This window comes from Clinocottus analis, unplaced genomic scaffold (assembly GCF_023055335.1).
Source record: "Clinocottus analis isolate CAN_PGR_092001 unplaced genomic scaffold, fCliAna1.0.p SCAF_24, whole genome shotgun sequence".
Lineage (NCBI taxonomy): Eukaryota > Metazoa > Chordata > Actinopteri > Perciformes > Cottidae > Clinocottus > Clinocottus analis.
Genome location: NW_027175976.1, coordinates 6,059,699 through 6,085,000, shown reverse-complemented (window position 1 = coordinate 6,085,000; position 25,302 = coordinate 6,059,699). Strand labels below are relative to the sequence as shown.

The following is a 25,302-nucleotide window of genomic DNA, read 5'->3' as shown; positions in this document are numbered from 1 at the left end:
GCGAGGTGGAATATCTTGCAACATGTACGCGGGCAGCGCCGTGGGTTGTTTGTGCTGTTTCGCTTCTCCGTGCAACCGGCAACCGGTGCACATCATCCATCTATTACAAGGTCAAAAGGATAACACGATGATCTGACTTTCTGATGGGTGTTAGCAGCACTGCTTTGGAACACGGCGTCCTGCAAAGCTAATGGACCGGAGGTGCTATGTTGGTTTGATTTGACACAAATTCTCATTGGATTATATAAAAAAAAACAGGGTTTGTACTCTTGAGAAATGAGAAAGAGCCCATGCTAGGCCTTTAAAATCAGCATAATGAATCAAAACAACCAACATTCAGGTTGGATTTAAATGATTGGACGGGTTTACACCCGGAGAATTTCAACAAATACGACAAAGAAAATGTTTTTGAAGATTTGATCCGATTCTATTCCTTCCTATCTTCATTTTTTTTAAAACATCAGAGCACATCAACCTTTCACGGAGACTCCATATCTCTCCCATGCAAACAGATTTGTAATTCAATGCAGACTAAATCAGACGTGAACAGTATCAGCTTAGAGGACATAAGCCGAAAAAAGTACTCTTGTGCGGTGAACACATGCAGGAACACAATTTTCTTTTTCCAGTCGCAAACAAAATGAGACTCTCTCCCTAAAAAAAAAAAGAAAAAAAAAAAAGCCTCTCCCTCCCTCGCTGCCTCTCTCACACACTGAGCCACACACACACACACACACACACACGGCACGCGCACGCGGGCCAGCTGCCTAAAAATAAAATAAGATAGCGAAGCGGTGGCTCCATCATCCGTGACTCCATTTTACTCAGCGGCGCCACAGGAAAATTAATTGCGCTAATTGAGGAACAGAGTTCATCAAACTGGTATTCTCATTTTCCACATTCATTAGGCTCTCTCTTTGTGAGAGCCAACCCCCCCGAGGTGACGCCGCGCCGCGCGCGGCAGCCGAGGAAGAGAGGGAAGACGACGACGAAGACGCCGCCGCCGGTGGGATCAAACTCGCGGGACGTCGGCAGCGCAGAAACTCACAACTCCTCTTTTCACAGCTGATTGTTGCCTCAAATTTGCATGTGAATGTAAACATCTGGGATGTTTTTGGGGGGACTTTTCCACACACACACACACACACACGCACAGACACACACACACACACACAAACGCTGGTGTTAACACAGCTCTGCGGCCCTGACATCGTTATTATGAGCGGTTGAAGTGAGTTGCCGGTTTGCTCACAGAGGGTTTCCTTAGCAATGGGTTGTCACACAGTTTGTGTTTGTGTGTGTCTGTGCCCGTGTAGGCGACGCGCGTGTGAATGACACAACAGCAGCCGACTCCAGAACCGAGCGAGAAGGCGAGCGGAGACGCGACGAGCCCTCGACGAGAGTCAGAGAAGAAGAAGAAGAAGAAGAAGAAGAAGAAGAAGGGATACAAGGGTTCCCCCGCTGCTGCTTTGGTGTGTACATTGCCGATGACGCCGCAGTCGATCTCTGTTTGGGGCCCACGCACAAAACACACACACACACGCACACGTGCCGCCGACGCCGTCTGCGGCAGCCATGTGCGCCGGGGGAAACGGGGAGCCGGGAGTAGAAATGGAGAGGGGATGGAGAGCGGCGAGCGTAGGAGTGTTCGTTTACCGCGCGGTCGCCGGCGAAAACGTCATTTCAGTTCGATGAAATGGGGAGAATCGAACATATCGGACAGCTTACGGGGCGACGTGGCTTGGCGAGTGGGTGTTTGCTCCAGTGCAGCCCCCGGCGAGACATCTGAGGACGCATTCGGCCGACCGAGCGTCGAGATTTATGAGCAAATAACACCTGTTTGATCCGCCTCCATCAGAAAGTGAACATTGCGTTGCCTAATTTAGTTGCGTAATATGCTCACCAAAGCCGCTTTGCTGGAGGCAATATACATAGTAAAGACTTCTGACTAAGCCGCGGTAATGTTTTTGAAGGGGAACTGAATTATAATGCAACGGCAAATTGTTTTTAAGATGTTTTTTTTTAAAACTGGATGCCTGGGTTTATGCCAAGAGAATATGTCTGTTTCAGTGGGTTTGCTTGCAGCAGCAAAGTAGAATTCAAACGGCACTTTTTGTGTAAAGTTCAACTTTTTTTGGGGACACACGCAAAGCAATTTCAAACCGTCTTGACCTTTAAAGGGAAGAGAGCGGGCTGGAGCCCAAAGTGTTGGCTCCGACCGCCGGTTTTACACAACCCTGCTCTGCCAAACGAGAAGCTTGTCACAAACTGAACTAAGTGCGAGCCCACGGCGTCAAAACACAACCTTTTTGACGTGAGAATGTGCAGACAGATCACTCTACGCTGGACACTCACCAATGTATAACGTATCATGCTGCATAATGCAAATACACAGTTTGAATTGCTCATTTATATTTAACATAAGCATGCATTAAAAGGTGCATCCCCCCCCTCCTCCGACTCCAGCTAACACACTTGATCGCTTCTGCACACTGGGATCAGTCGAGCGTTGAGCCAAATCGATGTGAACACCACTGGAGCATATACAATTACCCCGTCTCACTCACACACACACACACACCATAATGCATAGGTGTGTGTGTGTGTGTGTTGGGAGGTGACAGAAGGGGGAGGAGCAGGACACGCGAGAGGAAGAGTGAGACAGAAGAGTGAGAGAGTCCAGAGGGAGCGAGGAGAGTTAACTTCCTCTCCAGGACTCCGGTGCGGCCTCGTTCGGAGGCTCTGAGCTGGAGGAACTTTCCCACGTCAACTGCACACAAAGCTGCCCGACCCTGTCACTCATCCTGTGTGTGTGTGTGTGTGCGTGTGTGTGTGTGTGTGTGTCCTTGTGAAAACAGTTTGGTTTTTATGAAATATTACCGCGCGTGCGTGCGTGCACTTTATGTGCGGAACCGAGTGCGGAGCCGGCCACATATCACCCGCTTCTGCCAATTATGAAGGCTTTCCGGCCGCCTTCTTCCTGCGGGAGGACGGAGCGGTGACACGGGTGAGTCCACCGCAGACGGAGCGTCTCGCCGGGCCTTGTGTCACCTGTCACTCAAAAAGCCGGGCGATCGTAGGTCTGTGTGGACGCCGTCACTCCCCCCCCCCCCCCCTTCCTCCTCCGCCTCCCTGTAATCCGTCATGCCCAAGCGGGGTCGGATGTTCTCCGGCTAATTGCTCTGAGGCCGAAGTTCGCCACAGAAGGACTGTAGCGGCGGCCGAACAGGAAGGTCAGAGAGGTCGGCGGCGAGGTGAGGAGACAAAAGGCTTTGCTGCGAGTACGGCCGGGCCGCTGCACGGCTTTATGATGGGTCGACTCCGACCCGGGACCTTTGTAGCATGTCATGACTGCTTCTAATCCCAGGTTTTTCTGTCCCTCTACTCTTCGCTCTCCGTCAATAACGCTCATAAAATACCGAAAGAAGCACCAGGAAAAATGCTTTGTTGCAATTAAAGCAACGGTGGCTGCAAACCACCAATTCCCTTATCAGTCATTATGGACCATTTTTCATTTGAACTAATCAATTCCATAAGATCTATGAATGTATAAAAAAAACAGGAGAAAGATCATCAATAATCATCAATCACCCGGATTTATAATATCCAATAACCACGGAGCGACGCTCCATCTCAAAATAATAAAAACTAGCAAAGTGAAGTCGTTTTAATTCGATGAAGCACAACTTTGTTGGAATATGCATCATGAAAGCGCACTAAAACATCACACTATACCTCTTAAAAGTAGCTTTCGGGTGCCTCTGAAAGACGGGAGCGTCATGCTAATAATGCAGGACCTGCTCAGCGCTGAATATTCACGGGAAATTTCTGCAATGAATCTAATTACCAAAACCAATTGACATTCAGTGGACCTGAGCCTTTAGGCGCCCCTGAGGGCCCGGGGCCCCGGGGATGTCGCTCACTTCTCCCACTTTGCCCAAGTTGGTTAATCCAGCATTGTGCAAAGGAAGAAGTCATGCATTTTAAATTTCACCGGAGCAGATTACCAGCGGACGTCACCGTCCTTCTTCTCTCCACGCACGTCTCCAGCTTCTTCTTCTTCTTCTTCTTCTTCTTCTTCTTCTTCTTCTTCTTCTTCTTCTTCTTCTTCTTCTTCTTCTTCTTCTTCTTCTTCTTCTCCATCCCCCGCGGCGCCCTCCACCATCATCCCCCCGCCTCCCTTTTTTTGCTCTCGCCTGATAAGCCGAGTGGAATAATCACCTGTTATGCACCCTGACAAAACACACCAAGCTGGTGTAAAGCCAACACGGAGAGTGACTCACCGGAGTGTGAAATCTATCTATCAAGCAATCTCACGCCGTCGCTGAGAGCGCTCGGCTTGACACGGTTTGCCACGCCATTTATTGAGCCTCTGTGAACTTGTATCGCGCCGGTGGCAAAGTACTCGCATCAAAATACCCCGCATGGACGCACACAGTGAGACAAAACGCTTTCTATTTGTAATCTGCTGTAAATGACGCTCTCGCTGTGCCATTAGAGAAACACATCATAATTACAGTCAAAGCTGGCTTTCCAACACGTTTATGAGTTGTTTAATCATGCTTGTGGATGGCGCTAATATTGCTAAGGAGCCGTGTGTGTGTGTGTGTGTGTGTGTGTGTGTGTGTGTGTGTGTGTGTGTGTGTGTGTGCGGGGAATAGCTCGCTGTTAACATCGGGGAGAAAAAGACTCAGAGATTGAGCTTCATTCCCAACGTGGCGCGTTTCGTTCTCGACCCAAATGCGGTCAATTTAGGGAAGCTGCAAATTCTCACACTTCAAAAGGTGGATTGTGAAATGTGTTTGCCCTTTTTTGTTTGATTAATGCCCATGAATGATTAATTAAGTATGACATATATTCAGTGTGCCTCGTTAGAGAACGGGAGAGCAGCAAATTACACAAAATAATCTGCGACATGTGTATATTACTGACAATCAAGCTAAACTGCACCGGGGTGATTAAAGCACAACTGTTTGCTCGACTGAGGAAACGCTTCCAAACTAAATCTGGACAGTGACTTTGCCTCTTTTTTTTTCCACGCAAACTCAAATCCCAAATCCCGACAAAAAGTCGCATGCGCCAAAAGGAACAATTATATCCACAAAAGAGCAACACTTTGAAGGCATTTATTGAGACCCCCGCTGCATCTCGGCATCAAGGACGCGATGTGACTGCACCGTAACCCTCCAGTGAATTATAGAGCGAGTGCAAATGATGTGTTGCTCGGCAAATGCCCACACTAAATATTTACAAAAGCCCCATAACTGATCTGAATGAGGCTTTTGAGAGTGACTAGGGAGCTCGCACAATGGGAGAGGAGTGACCTTGCAAAGGGAAGGGGAGGAGGGGGGAAAGAGAGAAAGGCAGCAATTATGTGGCTGTGTGAATGCCTCGGCTGTTGGGGAGCAGAGGAGGCTGAGACGGGAGGAGGGAGAGTCGAGGGGGAGGAGAGGGGGAGAGGAAAAAGAGAGAGAGGGGAGATCACCACTCTGCAGTTTGCCTGTGGAGATGCAGCGAGGGATGGAGGGAGGGATGGGCGAGAGAGGACAGAGATTCCTCCCTTCCCTCGCTCCCTCGCTCCCTCCCTCCCTCCTTCGCCGATCTCCCAGGACGGGAGATGTGAAGTTACTGCACAAACACAGCCGAAAGCCACTCGGCGGTCACTCGGCGGCGCTGGGCCGCAGCCAAGTGCTTTTTAACTAGCGACGCGCAGAGGAAGAGGCTCTGCCGCCTGGCACATTACACTGTTTATTTTGGGGCCTCTCTGACTTTCATTCAGATATCCTCAAGTGGATTTGACTCCAGAGAGTGCTGATCTGATATGCTGGGTTTTCCTGTGTGTGTCAGGTGTGTGTGTGTGTGTGTGTGTGTGTGTGTGTGTGTGTGTTTTGGGGAGGTTGGGTAAAACATTTTTTTGTTCGGGTATCTGCGGGTTCCATCAAGGGATTGTATCAAGTGAGACGACTGTGACAGGCATGCGCTGGAGTGTGTGTGTGTGTGTGTGTGTGTGTGTGTGTGTGTGTATATGTGTGTGTATATATATGTGTGTGTGCATGTGTTTGTGTGTCTTTGTTCAGCGCGTGTGCCTGTCAAAGATATGGACAGGCACACTTGTTCTTTTATGAGCGGACTTGGTGGAGCTCCACTGGGATGCAGTGTCGGAGAGGAGAGGAGAGGGGGGGGGGGGAGGAGGGAAGGGAAGAGGAGAGGTGAGCAGAGGAGAGGGGAGGGGAGAGGAGGAGACAAGAGAGCAGAGGAGAGGAGAGGAGAGAAGAGCAGAGAGGAAAGGAGAGGAGAGAAGAGGAGAGGAGAGGAGAGGAGAGGAGAGGAGAGGAGAGGAGAGGAGAAGAGGGGAGAAGAGAGGAGAGGAGAGAAGAGCAGAGAGGAAAGGAGAGGAGAGAAGAGGAGAGGAGAGGAGAGGAGAGGAGAGGAGAGGAGAGGAGAGGAGAGGAGAAGAGGGGAGAAGAGAGGAGAGGAGAGGAGAAGAGGGGAGAAGAGAGGAGAGGAGAGGAGAGGAGGGGAGAAGAGAGGAGAGGAGAGAAGAGGAGAGGAGAGGAGAGAGAAGAGGGGAGAAGAGAGGAGAGGAGAGAAGAGGAGAGGAGAGGAGAGGAGAGAGAAGAGGGGAGAAGAGAGGAGAGGAGAGGAGGGGAGAAGAGAGGAGAGACGAGAAGAGGAAAGGAGAGGAGAGGAGAGGAGAGGAGAGAAGAGGAGGAGAGGAGGAGAGAGGAGAGGACTAAGTCCTCCTAAAGACAGACATTGCCTTTCCCTCCGACCGCGATGCAAATGCCAACCAAACGGTTCAAACGGAGCAAGAGAAGACAGCTCTGCGTCTTCACCCCTCCGTCACAGCAGCTCGTCTCCGAGGACTCTTGAAACACAAACCTATTTCAAACTAATACGCCAACAATGAGTCATCACCACAACAAATTACCCATCACCGAAGCGCACAGTCAGGCCGTGGGTGCGTCGGCCTGCATGTTGATGCGGGTTACCTGGCGGAGAGACCCGATTTCGTCATCTGGTTTGCAGAACTCGTGTAACATTGTCGCAGTGTGACGCGGGCCGCTAACGTTCAATCGGAAAAGACCGGCGGGACAACGCGGTGCGATACACTCGCGTGTCACGACCACGGCCGCGATCACTCGGTGCCTTCCTCCCTCCCCCCCTGAAGGTGGCTTTAAGGAGTCGAGCTCAGCTCCAGCCCCGTGCAGCCCATTGGTCAGGGCCGGGCCAAAAGTTCACCGCCGTCAGCTCTGAAGTGATGGCGAACGTTTTTACAACCTTTCTCCCGAGCAATACGGAGGGATCATCGTCCGTCTGCGCGGCGGCGGCGGCGGCGCTCATCAGCCATTCCACACATGGCCTCTCTGTCTCTCTGCCACGGGAGAGAATGAGCTTTGTGAAAGATCTCCATCTCGGTATTACTTCCCCCTTCCTTCTCTTTTTTTTTCGCTCCTTATCTTCCTTGTTCTCTTTCCACCATCTCGCTCCCTAAGTCACACCTCAATTCTTTATTGTCCTTGGGGGGTTGGTGCTTTAATTCCACCGGTTCCCCTCTTTGACTTTGAATTAATATACACCACGCCTGAAACTGGCTGAGACGGGGAGTATATTTCCCCTGCTTTGAACCCGGCCTCTCTTGATTTTCGTGAGCCTGCCGGGTGGCAGAACGTGTGAGCTCGCTCCCCGACGTGTTTGATTTCTAGACATGGCTTGAAGTTGCAGTCACCGGGGACGTCTCTTATATTTTTACATAGAGGCGAGTGGGAGAGGAGGAGGGGGGGGGGGGGCGTACCATGAAAACACCACTTATGTTTCTGCTTTTTGAAACTTCATGGACGGGTCAATCCGGACTCAAAGAGAATCCGCAAACAGCTGCTGCGAAAAAAATGAAGAAGAAAACTGTTGACTCGCAATTCCTTCATTTGATACAGTTAAGTTTAAGATGTTTTTGCCAAATGAGCGCTCGCCAAAGCAAACAAGATTTGTATTTTTTATATTTTTCTAATACCAAACGCATGTAAAGTAAAGCAGAGAAGTGACGCCGGGGGGCTGCCGCGTCATTGATGCCGAATCAAGGACCTGGACCCCACCTGACATCCATCGCAGGTGCGTGGACGACCCCGTTTCACCAAACTGCACCGCTCCAGTGTTTGTGTCCCTGTCCAAAAACATCATCCGGCACAATCGAAAAAACGGCGGGCTGCTATTCCTGGACGGGAGATTGATGAGAGCACAAAGAGCGCTGTGTACAGAAGGGAGGTGCAGCATGTCGGAGGAGCGCTCGAGGGCCAACTAGTACGAGGGATGGATGATGAAGCTCCCAATCCAGGACCACGGCCAACTCAAGGGACCTTCTGCAGTGGGACTCCCAGACGTGGCTTGGCTGTCAGAGCACATCTTCAAGTGTCAGGGAGTCAGACGAACCACCTTTAAGATCCCTGCTGGTACACTTCAAATGCTGGTACACACACCCCACACACACACACACACACAGAGGGTGATTGGCTTGATGCATGACATCACTTGTGACAACTGAAACAGCAGACACGTCCGGTGACTGTCAGGAACAGACCCGACGCAGTCACACCATGGGGGAACTGGGGAGGAGTCAAAAGCATCCAGTGATGTCATCCAGGTGCAACGCCGGGAACAATGCCATCGGGGTGTTGATTGCTTTGCAGATTGGAGCGTCGGTTGATGACTCTGATCGCTTTCTTTAAAAGGTGAATCACTGAAACCAGAAGGTTTGGGCTCCCCGCCATTGAGTCCTCAAAACATCCCATTGACAAACTTTGGTAAGAAATGTCCCATGAAAACAGGTTTTAGGAAGACATCTATACATCTCACACAAAGTATCGAGAGCTACTTTCAAACCCGTAGTCCATTGTCAGCTTCCCTGACCGTGGCAGCAGCGTATAAATATCTCGTCATTCTGAGCTCCACCTGAAAGAGCGACTTGAAATCAATTTTCTCCTTTTGGCCTTTTTTTGATATCCTTTCTCCTCGGCTGCATCCTCTGTCTGCTCCTTTGAACTGTTTGTGAAAGTATTGAAGTTCCCCCTGGGATTTGAAGTTTGGAGGGAAGCTGTCTTGAATATTTTTGGCCACATTTAAAAACAAAAGGGGGCCCGTATTGGATTTCTGGTTTTGAAATAACAAATCCGATGACCTTTGCGGTTCAGTCTGTGTTATCTGACTGTCTCCCACGGCCAGAGAGAAGAGGAGCGACAGATCTAAAGTTTCAACAACAACAAAAATCAAACAGAAAAAGTACTCCTTGCACATTCAATAACTCCACTGTCACACAGCAAGAGCGTTATTTTCTAAATTAGTATTTAGTGTCGCTTGAGTGAACTCTTAAAAGGGATCATTAAATGTTCATCTGCGTGAACAGATTACAGTCGTGCTCCCCTTAGAATTACAATATGTATTGTTTATCTTTAATAATGCAACTACTGTACAACTCATCTGTGTTATTAGCCAGAGACCTCATGTAAAAACAAATATGAATGAATGAAAGCGCTGGTTGGTGCTAATTGATATGAATTGGCCTGCATTTAGCAATCGATCCAGCAGTTGTTGAGTTGCTCAAAATTGGTGCTGCCAGAGGAAGAGTCATCACAGAGGTACTTAAGTACATCATCTGAGAACCGTGAATATCCATTTTACACCCAGGTATCAAGGCGTTGAGCTATTTCCCAGGATGACGCCACAGGGAGAGTAAAGGGCATCACCGCAAGGACGAGGGATTTATCCTCTGGAGACAATGAACGCCTGGGGAAAAAAAACAAAAAAATCCCTTTGACAGTCGTTGAGACATTTCAGTCTGGATCCAAATGGCGGACATGCGGCACTTGAGGGAGATAGGGCCGACTCTTTAGAGCCCTAACAGCCCCCGAGGTGCAGAGGAAGCACAATGCGCACATCAATACAGAAGGAGTCACTGGAGCGCGTCGAGAACCCGAGGCGGCTGCCTTTTCCGTCCGCAGAGCAACGCTCCTCTGCTATTCTCTCAGTATCAACGCCACAGCGTGCCGGTGTTCACCGATCTCCCCTTGAATCTTCAAACAGGAAGTAATGGACATCAGGTGAGAACTCAGATTAGTGTGGGAACCCAAACAGCGAGATCTTAAATAGACCTCCTGAAGCTCTCGCTTCATGTAAAAGCTGAGCGTGGGAGCGAAGAGACCGATGGAAAAATTGGACTTTGGCGGCAACTTAGAGCCTCATTACCTCCACAAATGGCCGCCGTGGACATCCAACCTCGCGGCAGAAATATGTAAACGGCCGCCGCCGCCGAGGACTCGCTCCTGGATATGATCTTTACTGCTCCGGAGAGCGGGCCAAGTCCAATGAACCTCGCATCAGAACGGATCGAAGAGGAGCCAGCGGGTTTAATAGTGTATTGATGGCCGGCCTCCGTGTGACCCGGACCGCGGTGACCCCACTTTGACGGCGACATCGGGAGGGCCAGCCAAGGCTAGCGCTTAATGCCGCGTAGCTAATCACCTCCAAAGTCCAGCAGTGTGTGTGTGTGTGTGTGTGTGTGCGAGCGCGCGAGGGTTTACGAGAGCACGCGCACGCATCCATCGAGTCCAACGGCTCCGTAATTAGCCCAAAATGAAAAGCAGCGGCGAGGTTCAGATGTTTGGCAGGTATTCATTAATTGCAGATGGGAAACACAGGGCGGACGGGGGTCACTTCATTTCCTCGCTTCTTATCTGCGCGGCGCAGCGCGGCGCTGGCGATTGTCATGTAAAGTGTATGTTTCCCGACGGCGGGCCGCTACCGGGGGCGCATTGTTGGGAATGATTGCCCGTTCAGGGGAAGTGTTTGGCAGGCGGAAAGTGTTTTTTTTTCGGAGGGGGAACAAGTTCTTTCGGGACAATTTGCCACTAATCTGTCACGATGCCGACGGCTGATGTGGCTGGGTCCGTCAAAAATACTGCTCCGTCATTCAAAACCGCTCAGGAGTAATATATACGTAACATCTATTTGAAATATCTACGGGGAAATTACTCATTCTGGTTCAGCATAAAGGTCAATGTTTCCCTCTGAAAGGTAGAGTAGTTGTATAAAGTATGCTGGCATAATCTTCAATATTGAAGATTCATCAAAGCATTTACCCTCGTATGGTGTTCATTTTTGTGTTACTCAGCAGGTGTTGTGGGTCTGTTGGACCCGCTGTATTTTGGGGGGTTTAAAATCAACACAATCAAACAATTTTATGTTAAAAAACACTCAACAGATGTTTTCTTCGTCCCAATTAGAAGCAATATAAACAGCAAATATGGCTAATAATTTAATGCAGGTACACAATCGCCACAGTTGTATTAGCCCGGGTCCAGTGGACCCGAACACCCTGTGTGTAATATAAATGTGTAGGGGGGGTTTACGGCGTGCGGTCGATGAACAGTTTGTCTGATATGCATGTTTTTCGCAGAAAATGAGTCAACACCAATACGTCTGAGTTTAAAATAAACCCGAACACCTGAAAAGGGTTAAAGCGTGCAGGAGGCTGTGTTGGTCAACACCTCGGCAGCTATCGCAGCATCTCCCCGTGTTTGTCTTTCCTCTCTCGCTCAGCTAATAATGACGGCATTTGCATTCCAATCAACAAAGCGCGAGAGCATAACCGCAATAAATAACCCATGATGGTGAATAGATGATGACATAAACCAGATTCACCATATGATGCTCATGCATAATTAGGACGGATCACGATAAATAAGCCATACATTACTCATGGCTACTGCAGGGGGGCCCCCTTCTGCAACGGCAGGGAGGCAGGGAGGGAGGGAAAGGTGAGGGATGCATGGCTTACCTAGAGGAGAGGGGAGAGAGAGAGAGAGAAAACGTGTCAGTGATATCGTATTCATAATTAATAAAGCGAGGAGCTCGCAGACGCTGCGATGCAGCGCGAGGTGTAAACACAGTCCGGGTAGCACATTTGTCAGCTAACCTTCACGATCGTCGGCGAAAAAAAGCCACTCGAATCAAATGGAGTGACTTTTTTTTTTTTCCTGGAGTGTTTTTCGGGACTTTGTGAGAGCGGAAAAACTTGACGGCGGCTGCAGCTTTGTGACAGAGCGTGGCGCGTCCAGGCCTCTCGCTCTCGCTAACAGCGTTACAAAGGGAGTTTTATTTTGACAGTCTCCTCCTGTCAGCCGGGTGATTTGTTTCCTTAAAAGCAATCTTCTTTTAAAAAAATATATATATGTTGGTTTACAGATAGAGTGCAGGGTGCAGATAGCAGGATCACCATCGCAGCTACGCTCAGACACTCGCATGGCTAAAACACACACACACACACACACACACACACGCACGCAAAGATTTTCAGGAGCGAAAATAGGCCAGTAAAGTAAATAAGCCACTCTGATCTTTATTTCAAAGGAAGACATATGATGTTTATCGCAATAAAGTCAAATCGGAGAAATATGTCCCAAAAAAAACAAACCACCCCAACAAAAAACAGTGAAGGGAGAAGGAGAGCAGGGGAAAGAAGGGAAGGATAAAGCGAGCGAGACAGGAACAGAGAGGGCGCGTGTGCGGGGAATAAAAGAACGACACCGCGGAGCAGCGGGGCCTCGGGGGCTCTCGCCGCGCTCTCATTGATTTCTCATTAGTAAATTCAGACCTCGATTTCATCAGCCCGGGCAAAGAAAAGACGGCTAACCAAGGCATGGCAGGTACTTTGGTCTTATTTCCCGCCCGGAGGGTAAACTTCCACTCTCCTTTAGCTGGTGATTAGGAGGGCGAGAGGATCCGGGTTCAGACACGGAGCCTCCCGCCCGCCACGGGAACTTTGACCGGCGGGTCTCGGCCCAGTTTTGCCAAAAAACTGGGTTTCCTGGAGCGCCGTTTTTTTTTTTAATGGAGAGGCTGATGCTTTAACATTAAAGCTACTGACCATATTCATGCATTCAAGGCACCGGATAACGTCCGGCTCACAGGACCTACGCGGACACTATAGGTATTAGACATATCCCATTTATCTGATCCCAAAAAGTCGAGAAAATGCCGGACAGATGGTGCTTTTCATTGTCCAGTCAGGCGGAATGATTTCCAAGCACGCGGCGCTCTCAGGTTCGGCGGTAATGTGCACTGAATGGTTGGTTAGGTGCATCTTTTGCAGCAAATTGGACGGGGCAACTGTAGATTCCAGCGCGCGCACGGTTAGTCAGGCACATTCATTTCAGGAAATATACAGAACCCTCATTAGATGGCACTGTGTACTCTGCAGCCACGCAGAGGAGGGACGGCCGGGCCGGACTCGTCCTTTCACCGTTCCCTTTATGAGAATAAAGATTGGTTTTATCTGTCAAATATCATACGAGGGGAGAAAAAAGCTGCAGCATCGGCGGACGCTACGCGAACGAATGTTGCGTTTTATTGCTGTTGGAATCAGACAAGAGAGACGCCGCTTCTGATATATCAGCCGGGAGATCAGGCGGATTGTTGCTGGATAGGTTTTCCCAATCTGTAACATCAGTGTGCTGGACGGCAATGAAAGAGAGAGAGAGAGTGTGGGAGTGAAAGGGAGGGGAAAGAGAGAGGGAGATGTGTGTGTGTGTGTGTGTTTTTCCCCTCCTTTTTCACAGCCAGATAAGTGAGAAGAGATGAAAGAGGTCGCTATTGATCTTAAAATACGGAGGGTCCATCCCTTGTGGCATTTGAACAGACACGGATGCAAACGCAGACAAAGATGCACTCCCTCTCCACGCTTAGCATTTATTAGGTATGGCGTACAGATGGAGCTGCTATAGACACAAACACACACACACACACACACACACACACACATACGCACACACACACACTTCTGCTGTTGCTGCCTCTAATTAACTCAGTTTCCCAAACAAAATAACTGCGGAGGCACGAATAGCCACATCTGGAAGTGGTGCACTCAGCATCAATCTGAGACAGCCGGCCCCGAGAATTATGAGGAGGGTAAGCACGGAGGGGGGAGGAGGGTGTTGGAGGGAGGGTGGAGGGTACCGAGCAGCTGCCAAACGCCACAGCGGAGAGGATGGAGAGGCAACAACCAGACAATCCTGAGACGTGAATTGAGGATGCAACGCACACTCTCACTGGAAAGAGTCAGCTTAAAGTTGTGTTGTTGGTCCTGGTCCTGAAAGTGTTGTCTTCTCTCAGAGATGAGGAGCCAGATTGTAAAACAAATCTAATTGGCTTCAGTGTGAATCCTACACTTTCTATATCTACATAAATAGACTTAATGCACTAACTGCGTATTGACATTTACAGCACGAACATGAACTGCGGACAACCAGGATACACAAACAGCTCATTACTAATCTAGGAGAAAAAAAAAGAAGAAGAAAAAACTTCACTGCATAATTCATGAGCCATTAATACATCCACGGCTTCAACTCGTAGTTTACATAGAAAAAGGAGAACATGGTACCAGATCCCCACTGAAGACGTGAAACTCTTTGAGAATATTAAGACCTGACTGACAGGAGAGATCTCTGTAGCGGGCACGGAAATCCACTTTCATCGGGTGTAAATAAATCATTTGCCCGTCCATCACCCTCAAGGCAGCGCCGGCACTTTCCAGCACATTATTGGAGTGCAAAACTTCTAATCACAGCAACTGTTGACGCCGGGGTGGAGGAGAGAGAAACAGCGGGCAGGAAGCATCCCGCGATCAAAAGAGTATCTTATCTGCTTCTCCTTCCTCCGACACACACCGAGCTCCAGCTGCGCCGCGCGTGACGGCGCACCGAGGCGGTGGATGAGGAGGAGGGGGGGGTTGATCTTCATCACCCCCCCGAGGGACGGGGAGGCGAGGATTAGTGCTAACTATCGCCCTGATGGGTACACATTGTGGGTTATTCCTGTCTCCTGAAGGTACATTATCAATCATGTCTGTTTGGTATTGACAATCAGTTACTTCATCCTGACACATCCGGAAACAAACGCACCCTCGAACCGGATTGATTTTCCCACAGAATAGTGACTCACACGCAGCATGTGGGAGGGATGGGAGGGGATGGGGGGGGGGGCTCACCTCCCCGAGTGTCACGGCGCTGAAAGTTTTACCTCAGGCGTGGAATAGCTGGCGAGGCACAGTCATAAAATAAAAATGATGTTGTCTTCAGAACCCACCGTGTTTGTTTTCCCTCAAATTGTGAAGCAGCTCCGGTGTGTGAATAAGACGGTAATGTGTAGCCCAGACTGGGGGAACGAAGAAAATAATACAGCAGCTATCATTCTTTCATCAGTTATCCGCTCGCCTTTGGCTCGCGACTGGAAAATAAGCTCGGGCTCCTGCAGCAGTCTGACAGCAGATGTTCAGCTCGCTATTTTTCTTCTAAAATATCTTTTCTGTGGCTTCCAGCTTTGACTATATGTATGCACAGGCGTGATGTAACCCCCCCCCCCTTGTACCCGAAAACCGCGCGCCGGCTCCTCCGCGTACGCCGCCTTTGTCAGGTGGCTGTTAGAAGATGCCGCGCTTTTGGAGAGAAGCATAAGTATTCCACCGTAAAAGCATATATTGCTCTTACAGTCGAGACACAACACAATTACATTTTTGGAAGGAGTTGGTGCCATTTTGCTTTTGCTAATTTCTCACTTTCTTTCTCTTTCCATCCCCAAAAGGGAATCAAGGACGCTCCCCTCGCCCTGCGAACCCCCCAAGAGGAGCAGTGGCACTCCAACCAGTGTGTGTGTGTAAGTGTGTGTGCGTGTGTTAGTGTTTCATCAGTAGGCGTCTGAGCTAAAGGGAGAGCGTCATCCGCCACCCTGCGCCGGAGGAGAAATGCCCTCCAAGCATAATTGCTATGGATCTCCCCGCTGCATAAACGGCGTTATCACAGTTTGTCTAATTGTGAAAGCTGTGATCAGCATAAAGAAAGGGTGAGCCTGTGTGCGTGCGTGCGTGCGTGCGTGCGTGCGTGCGTGCGTGCGTGCGTGCGTGTGTGTGTATAGCTCTCCTTCCCACCATCTTGGTCTCTTCATCATCATAAAAGTAATTAGCATAAAGGTCGGCTATGTGTAAACAGAGCGACGGGGCTTAGATGAGGTTCCACATGGATGAGGCCACAAACCAAACACTGTCATCTTGTGTGTGTGTGTGTGTGTGTGTGTGTGTGTGTGTGTGTGTGTGTGTGTGTGCGGCCGAGCGCAGCGGAGACCGGAAGCCAATGGAGCTGAAACAGTTGTTTGTGCAGTAGAAAACAAAAAGCTCTACAAATGCATCACGTGTGATGTGCGGCACACGCGCAGGTCAAGCATCTCTAACGCGCATCATCCTCCATGTTTCACAATACAAAACATAATCATGATGCAGGAAGCTCCAGGTACGTAGACATACTGCAGAAGTAGGGGTGTGCATTTAGGTTTATTTAGCTTTGGGAACACTCAGGCACACACGCATACACACAGGAAGCTATAAACTCTAACAGGGATTCAACATCACCTGCGCACACACTTAAAATCCCCCTACTCACACACACACACACACACCTTCCGCCTAACACCATAAAGGGTAGATGTCAGCTTGAACAAAACTTGCCAGAGCACTGAACAAGACGTGTCACATCAGCTCTGCCTCCGCTTTGGCAATGAAATCTCACTAATTTCAGCGAGAGCACGCCAGAGATTTCCTCCAAATGAAACACACCGGAGTGATAGGATGTCCAGCGGGGACGCCACCGGCGAAGAAACGCAATTACCCATTCATCTCGCCTCCGTATTCACCTTTTCGTTGTGCGGCACGGCCTCCTTTATGCGCACCTGTCGCGACTCCACAGCTCAAGAGGGCGCGCGGTGCCGTGCGCCCTCGCGCGTGTCGTCGACTTCCTGTTACAAACGCCGGCGGTGGATAACCAGGCCTTGTAAGTAAAGGGCGCTGCGGCGAAGGTGCCCTTGAGAGGCGCGTGGTCGGCGTGCGTGGTCGGAGGGGAGGCCGCGTTTGTCTCCCGCCCCGCCTAAGCCGCGATTAACACAGTTGGGCCCCCCCCCCCCCCGTGGAGATCTGAGCGCCGCCAAAGGAAAAAGAGCGCTTCGCCGCACTCGCAGCGGGCGAAGCGTGCCCACGTTGGGAGTCGAAGGGATGACAGACGGGGGAGGGAAAAAGGGGGCGGGGGAGGGAAACAAATGGCCGCTCCGTCGCCACGCGGCGCGTCTTTTAAACGCGGCACATTACGAATCATTACGCTCCATTCAGTCGCTCTCTTTAGACAATGGCGCTCACTTCGGAAACAATTAGAGCGCAATGACACCGGCGCTTGATGAAAGTGGCGTCTTTTGTGGAAAAGGGGGGGGGGTCTGGAAATGATACAGATGATTTATGCGCGGACTCGGGGCGAGCCACACTTTCCAACAAAAGCCAATTGACCCCCCCCTCCCCCACACGCCCACGCTCGTGTGATTGAACCGTGGCGTAATCTGTCATTCAGTGTCGGGCACTGCCAAGATTTCATTACAATAGGAACTAATGTGAGAAAAGCAATTATTTCACTCCTGTAATGCACTATACTTCAGCACAACGGTGACCTTTTCCGTCTGTGATTGTTCATTTTCGAAAAAAAGTGTCCTCGGCGGTGAATATACATGAATATCAACACTCTGAGGACAGAATATTTCATCTCACCTCTTGCCTTTTCTGTCTGGGGAGGGGGGAAACCAAACTAATTGAAGTTTCTCAGATCAAAAACTCATGGGTTCTGTGGCGTGTTTATCAGTTTACTTGGTTACATCTCACTTCCTCGGCCTATCTGACATGTGATTACAAGGACGGCAGGATTAAAGGGACCCTGCAGCCCTTTGGTAAGTTGGGAGACTTGCAAAAGTCAGATCAGAGCCTGAGGCTGGGAGATCCTGATTTTGAGTTGCAAGTCTGGGTTAAGCTCCAAAATCACTGGATCCCACGCTTCCCCACAATGCAACAGCTGCTACTCTAATCCGGACACAGACAGAAAGACATTACGCGGCTGTTTTCATTTTTTTGTCCAATCAGAGGTTAAACCCTTTTCAGTAAAGTGATTAGAGATAAATTCAATGCGCCAAAGCAGGTAGAAATGCCTATAATTATATTTTAATCACGTCTCAAACTGCATCGCTGCTCAGTACTTTGAAGCCGCCGTCTGAAGGCGGTACCACGTCAAACGCTACCCGCCGTAAATTCCTTTTAAGAAACCCAATTCCCCAGAAATGTAGAATAATTTGTGTGGTTTTGCCCGCAGCCAATCACCTCCAGGGTGCTTTGATTTGAAGCGGCGTGCGATTGGCTCACAGCCGCTGCAGCTACGAGCCGTACCGCCTGCGCGAAGACAGCTGAGCGCGCGGCGGGCAGCTAACAGCGCTAACAGCTCCAACACTGACTTGTTATATCGCTGTTATCCTTCTTTTTTTTTTTAACGACACACAAACCTCATCAAGGCTCTGCAGCTGGATAATATCAGGTTGTCACATCCAGATGGGGAGGACATCTGTCTGTGGACGCAGTGACAGTCTCATGTGAATCCCTTCCAGCTAGTTAAATGCCAACAGAGTAAGACTCCGCGCGCTGCCGTCCTGCTCCCCTTTGGATCGCTTTTGCATTAAAAACACCAGCCTGGTAGAACAAAAATCAATCATCAACAGTTGCAACAATTAGATTAAAGTGTCATTTACAAACTCCGGTTCGTGAAACGTTCAATAAGCTGCATTGATTGATGATGTGGCGGCACAGTACGCCACGATGTTTTTTTAATTTGCCGTTAAGGATGACACGGCGGGGTTTCAAAGTTACCAAACTACTTTGAGTTAGTTTTTTGAAGTTGATTTGAAAATGCTTTCACATATACTTTGGGGCATTCGCTCGTCTTCTCAGGTAATATTCGACTTTGTCTGACTAAAATTTTACCGCCACATATTTATAATTCTTCTCCATGCACTCGTAGATGACCTCCGACTATAACATACACCCAAAAACCTGCTTTAACGTCAATAATAGCTCCTCGCCCTGACCGATTGGGGTCGCATCCCTCGGGGGGGATCCTCTGTTACCGTAAAATTGCAACTCTCTATCATATAGTTTTGCATCTCCCGGGAAATTAACCTGACATGTTTGAGAGGAGACGTGATGGCCTCGAATCCCCTCCCACTCCCTCACGCCCCCCCCCCAAAAAAGACTCTCACATTGCAAAACATTTAATGTATTTCTAAAACATCCAGCAGTTAATAATTAATATGACACTGTGAAGAAAAAAAAAAAATAAGGGTTTCGCAAAGTTTTCCACGAGGGCAATCAAACATTTTCTGTTGAACTTTGAAGCCGGCGCCGCAATCTTGCCGGTTAAATACTTGAGAGAAAGCGGCGGCGGCGGCGGCGGCGGCTGCTCGTAGATGTATGGCGAAGATCTAACCGCTTCTGCTTGCATCTGAACCCGTATCTCCCCATCAGTGTTTGCGCTACCCCTCGCTGCGCAACCTCCTTTCCTCATTCTCCTCGTTCTCTGTTTGATTTTCCCGGAGCTTGTCATCCCGGGCCCCGGCTTGTCCAAGAGACTCGGCGCCATTAAATATTCATACGCTCTCATCAATTGCTCCCACAGTCCTTTTGGAGGAGGGGGGAAAAAAAAAAAAATGACATTGAATTATTCAGGGCCCAATCAGGGCTATTTCTGGTGACTGCCTTGACTTAGATGAGACGGCGCGGCGGGCGCCTGTGTTTGTGTGTTTTGATGTGCTGGCTCAGTTAGCTCCATGTCCATCCTCAGCTGTCATAATTACAAGCATTACAACATCATGCGGGGGTAATCAAATGCCTGCTTTTCTCCTCACTACAATTTCCCATCAGTGAAAGACTCAACTAAACCGCTACATGGCGTTCCGCTGGAAGATTTGCTTTATCGTGTATATATGCCCGGATAAGGAGTGCGAGTGCCCCGAGACGCAGATTAAAGCTTCCCCATAGGCTTCTCCATAATGTCTCCCCCCCCCCCCCCCCCTCTCGTCCGAGAGTTAAACCAGAACAAAGCTCGTCTGATCATGCGAGGAGCAGAGAGGGCGAGCGATGCCGCGCCACATGCTACGGCGACAAGGGAGGAAGAGGAGGGAGGTGCGGGGGGGGGGGGGGGGATCTCTGCAACAAAAGAGATCACAAACACGGAATCAGCGTCTCAGGAAAGCTGATTTAAAATGGACAGATTGCAGATGATTTCCTCTTTTTTTCTTCAAAAAACAAAAGGGCCACGGAGCAGCGTCTCCGACGTCGGATGAGTCGAGAAGCAGACGGCAGGAAGAGGAGGGGGTGGGGGGGCGACATCTTAATCACACTCAGCTGAGGCGAGGAGGGTCTGGTGTGCGCGCCGGGTCGGCGAGGTCTCGGGCCTCGGCCCAAAGATAGGAACATCTGAGACTAATTTGCCGAATAAAAGTGTCACTTGCAGATAAGTGCTGTGAGCTGCTGTGCTCATTATTCAGAAAGGATAAGGACGGGCAGCCGAGTGTGAGATACTCCGGCACGAGAGGAGGGTCGGACTCGAGACCCCCAAGACCACAGGGCCGGCTCGGGAGAGACGCCATGTTGGTCACGGCTCTACGCTGTACCGCATTGCCGCGCGCAACCGTGTGCAAATGTCCTGCGATTAAAGATATTATCCCCGTGATCATAAAAATATGCACAATGTTAGACAACACTGAAAAACGGCACTAAAACCGACTGAAACCACTTAATAATTTAGGTTTTACTACCTCGCGTGAACGCGCTTTATGGTGAAAAACAAACAAGCGAGCGCTCTTAAATAAATAACAATATTCGTACATCATGAGGTCCCCCCGCATCAATAAATTAAAGATAAGCAACACTATGTACGTCTGTTCTTTCTTGTATTGTTTTGTAAATCTGGCTCCATGTTTCTCTTCTCTTCACCACGGCGAGCGAGACATCTATATGAAGGATATCCATGATTATCATTTTAATGCAAATTGTGATGCAGCATGTTGACCGAACCCCGCCAGGGAAGATGTTAACCACATTTCATTTGAAATAAAACAAAAACACACAACAACCCCCCTCTTCAGTTGTTGAAAGTGCTTCAATCCAGTCATCCAAGCACCTGTGTAATTCAACATCAAAAGTTCAAGGTAAAAACCATTTGTATCAATATTGTGTTGACATTCTCACGTACGAGTGCGCCCGCTTTTTCAAAACGACGCCTCATTGTGAGACGAAGGTCTCCAGCTGTTTAACATCTGAATAGAGCACAGAAAGCACGGCAAGTGAACGCTCCCGTTCCATTAAAGCGCCGTGACCTCTGCGCCGGCCCAAATCGATACCTCTCCACCAGTTCATTACGTTTACTCTTCGTTTAGGCATACTTACATCACGGCCTTCCCGACCCTCGCGGGGTCGGCGTGTCATTTGGTTTTGACGTGCCCTCGTAAATAATCTTGAAAGCGGGTCGCGGCCGTGGCGCGGCGTGCTTCACTATTCCTACTTCCTTCTGCTGCGAATCAGAGAGCTAATCGTTTAACATTAGCCACTATAGCAAAGTGACCTCCTCTGGCTCTGCGCCAGAGGGGGTCACCCACAGGTCAACGATCCAGCGGCTTCCCCGTCGGCGGAGGTCTCACTCCGGAGTGGAGATCCCGTCTGCATGTGACGGGAAGGTCACTCTGCATCCCCGAGTGATGAAACCCACCCATCAGCCCCTGAAGTGCCCATTCTTCGCTCTCTCTGGAGCCTCCCCCTCCCCCCTCCGGCCCTGAGTAATGAAAACAATTAACATCTCTAATTACCATCCTAAATCAGCGCTCAACACGCTACCCGTTGATTTGATGGACTGCCTGAGTTACGAGCTGCTCCCGATCGAACGGCGCGCCGCGTAAAAGACTTTACTGCGGGGCGACTGAGCCTGCCAGGGGGAATAAATCTCAGGAATATGGGCACGGGGGAAGCCACGTCTTCGGGGGCCCGGAGCGATGCCGAGGGATGGCCGCGGCGTGCGCCTGGCGAAGGCCCCGCGGCTCCTCGCGGCGTCCAAGTGTTGGAGCGAATCGCCCCCTCCCTCCCTCCCCCGAGGTAATGGCCTAATCAGTCAGCGCGAATCCAACCCCGCCGATGGCGTTCGCCATTCTGTTTGTAAATACCAGGTTTGCTGATGAAACACAGGTATTAATCATCCGTCTCGGCTGAGCCGCGCTGATAAGAGCGGGTTTTTTGGGGGGGGGATTTGTTGTACGCGACGGCGCTGAGGGGAGGCGCGCAGCGGGCGGCTGAGCAGCGCCTGCTGAGCGTTAGCCCAGAAAAACAGCACGGAGGATGAACACCTGATGCTGAATGGGCTTTATCATTACCTCCTCATGCGGGGCGGAGCGCCGAGTTACAACCAGGAAGGGGCATCAATGTTTAACAAGCGCGTCGGCTCCGTTTCATTAGAAGAACACGGGTTGTTTATCAAGCAGGTACAAGATGAGGAGAGAGAGGAGAGAGAGAGAGGATGAGGAGGAAAGACACAGAAAGGGTCAAAGGAGCAGAGGGAGCCGGCTGCATCTCCTCTCTCCTGTCTCCTCCTCTCTCCTTTTCTTCTTTGTTGGTCTTTCTCCTGGAGTGTTGTGGGGTAGATGTAGCAGTGACAAGAGGAATGTTAACCGGCCTGTACTTTGGAATAACAATACCCAGCGCTGGCAGGCAGATAGCTGGTGACAAAGCCTCTCTCCTGACTGAGGCTCGCAGGAGAGGGATAAAAAATGAACCGGCGCCTGTCCTCCCGGCGTGACCCGCCTCGACTCACACACACACACACACGCACACGCACACGCACACGCACACGCACACATGCGCGCGCGAGCCGGGAAACAAATAACACAAATAGCAGCATGCCCCGATGACTTTTCGCAGACAAATGCACAAAGCCATGAACACCTACGTGGCTAAGAATAAGAAAAGAATAAAAGAAGGCAAACACCTCCCAACCTGCGTCGTTGTCTCCTGATCAGATGCAGGAGGCGCTGGGGGAAAAAAAAAAAGAGATCAAGCTGTTTGCCACTAAAGCATATCCCCTCCTACATCACAGCTGGTCTTAATAACGGGCAGAGGCATTGCGAGCATCGATCCATCCCCGATCCCCCCTCCCGCCCTCCCCCGCTCACCTGAGCACACAGACACAGTATCTCACATGCTGTAGCAGGCGAAGACAAGAGTGGACATGACTGATGTCCACTCTTTTCCCTCCGGGGGCAAAAAAAAAAGAGCCGGGAGTCTCGCTGCAACTTCGACAGCACACCGAGGAAAATTATTGGATTGCTGTGTCGAGCAAAAAGTATGGACCTCAACAACAGAAAAACATATTGACCGGGATGTGCTCTCAAGGAAAATGAATATAGACGCAAGGAGCGGCCACTCCAGAGCTCCTATAGCGGTTCTATGCCAGCGTTCAATGACAATCAACATTGCATGAAACACAACATATGGGATGTTCACGCCGATAACAGCCGCCGAGTCCAGCTCCACTGCGCCGACACGGTGGGATACACCAGCGCTGGGGAGGAAGAGGCAATAAATCTCGGAGGTTGTTCGGTGAGTCGGCGCCGTGAGATTCATGGGGCAGCTGACCCGGATTTTGTGATTTAAATGAGGTCCCCTCTGGAAGATATTAGAACGCAGGATAAATAGTCCGGCTGATTAATTGCCTGTTGCTTCAGAAATTTACGCATCGCGAGAGTTTTCTCTTCTGGCACAGCGGATACGCAGTTTACAGTGACATCTGTGGAACAATACAGGAGCTAATGCTTCCTTTTTTTACTCCCGGTGTCATGAATCGTACGTCTAGTTGACTCAGCACTCGGCGTCATAACACAAATGTCCTCGTAATTTCATTAAATCATCATCAAATCCCAAATGGAAAGCGCAAAATACCCACCGACTACCCGACAATTGTGCTTCACACTTCACCCCCCGGTCCTCTTAACTGTGGCGAGGCTGCGGGTTTGAAATGTGCCCGTAATGGGTGGGAGTCTGTCGCTGGAAAGGATGCTTGGGATGAGAAAAATAGAGGGGCTTTTGATCAAAAAGAGCCGAGTAAACAGCCTGAAGCTGCAGAAAGCGTTGGCTCCATAAAAGCAGCGGCGGTAAAAAGAAGAAGAAGAAAAAAAGCCAACCCCACACAAAGCGCTCCATCAACAATATCATAAAGAAAAAAAAAGGGGATTTCATTGCGTGATGGAGGATGGACGAGATGGGGAGAGGATAACGAGAAACAGAAAAGACCTGTCGCTCCAGTCGCCAGCAGACGGAAATAAGCCGAACCGGTCTAATTAGTGGGAGACATATTGTCTTTCTGAATACAACGGGAATATATCTCTTTATAGCCTGTTTACAACTCTAATAATCAGAGTTCTCACAAGCGATTTGACTGACGGAAACTGCAATTTCAGCTACATTAGTCAGAAATCTGAAAGGATGATGGCTTCTCGCGTTCATCTCTTTCTCCCACAAGCTTCCGCGACAACAGCTGGACTGGAAGTCATCCAGCGAATCGAACCGGCTCCCCAGCCGCTTGATTCGGATGGGACGCAGGTGCCGGGGAACACGATCCGATCCCTGCCAGACGAGATATCCCTAATAGACTGAAACAATAGACGATCGGAGACAATGAAACAGCCGCGTTCTGTTTGTTCCCCGTCACGTCACATCGGTCCGGCCGGTGCCGACGAGAGAGGAGCCTCTTCCTCGGAGGTGGGGTTCGTCCACGGTTGCCATGCCAGAGGGTGGCTGGCACATCATCAAAGCACGCGTCTCGATCAAGGTTTCACTAATACGGGCTTTTGGAATGGTGATTACATTATTTATGGGACTAAGCTGATTACAGCCGGTAGCTCATGTTGCACTGGTTTAATGTCCGTAATGAGGACACCCCGTAAAACAAAGTGTCTGAGATACTGAGGGGACGTGTTGACGGGGGATGGATATGAGAGTATAAAGAAAATCATGTAAAAATGAACCCATCGGCTCCACCAAAGATGTTTTTATTACCCACATTGATCATTTACATTATATGTCAATACGACATATTGAACTCTTTCTTCTCTTAGCTTAAACATATTTCAGTATCGAAGTGAATCAATCCATGTTTCGGGCTGCGTGTGAAGAATTTGGAATAGTAGGACTTCTACATTATGGCAGAATTGGGTCTGATTGTGCACAAACTGATTTTTGCCGCAAAAACAATCTTTTGAATTTGTGAAAGCCTCGCATTGCTTCGCCGCTGAAACATCGACTTCTGGCTCGGCTTTGCAAACACATGACCTCGTTTCTCCTGCAAATCGGCTCAGATTGCTTTT

The 25,302-nt window shown here is 49.8% G+C and overlaps 1 protein-coding gene across 5 annotated transcripts in view; it reads right to left on the bottom strand.

Moving 5' to 3' along the window:
• Nucleotides 1-25,302, bottom strand: part of LOC137793836 (receptor tyrosine-protein kinase erbB-4-like) — a 188,042-nt gene that overhangs the window by 123,916 nt on the left and 38,824 nt on the right. The window lies entirely within an intron of this gene.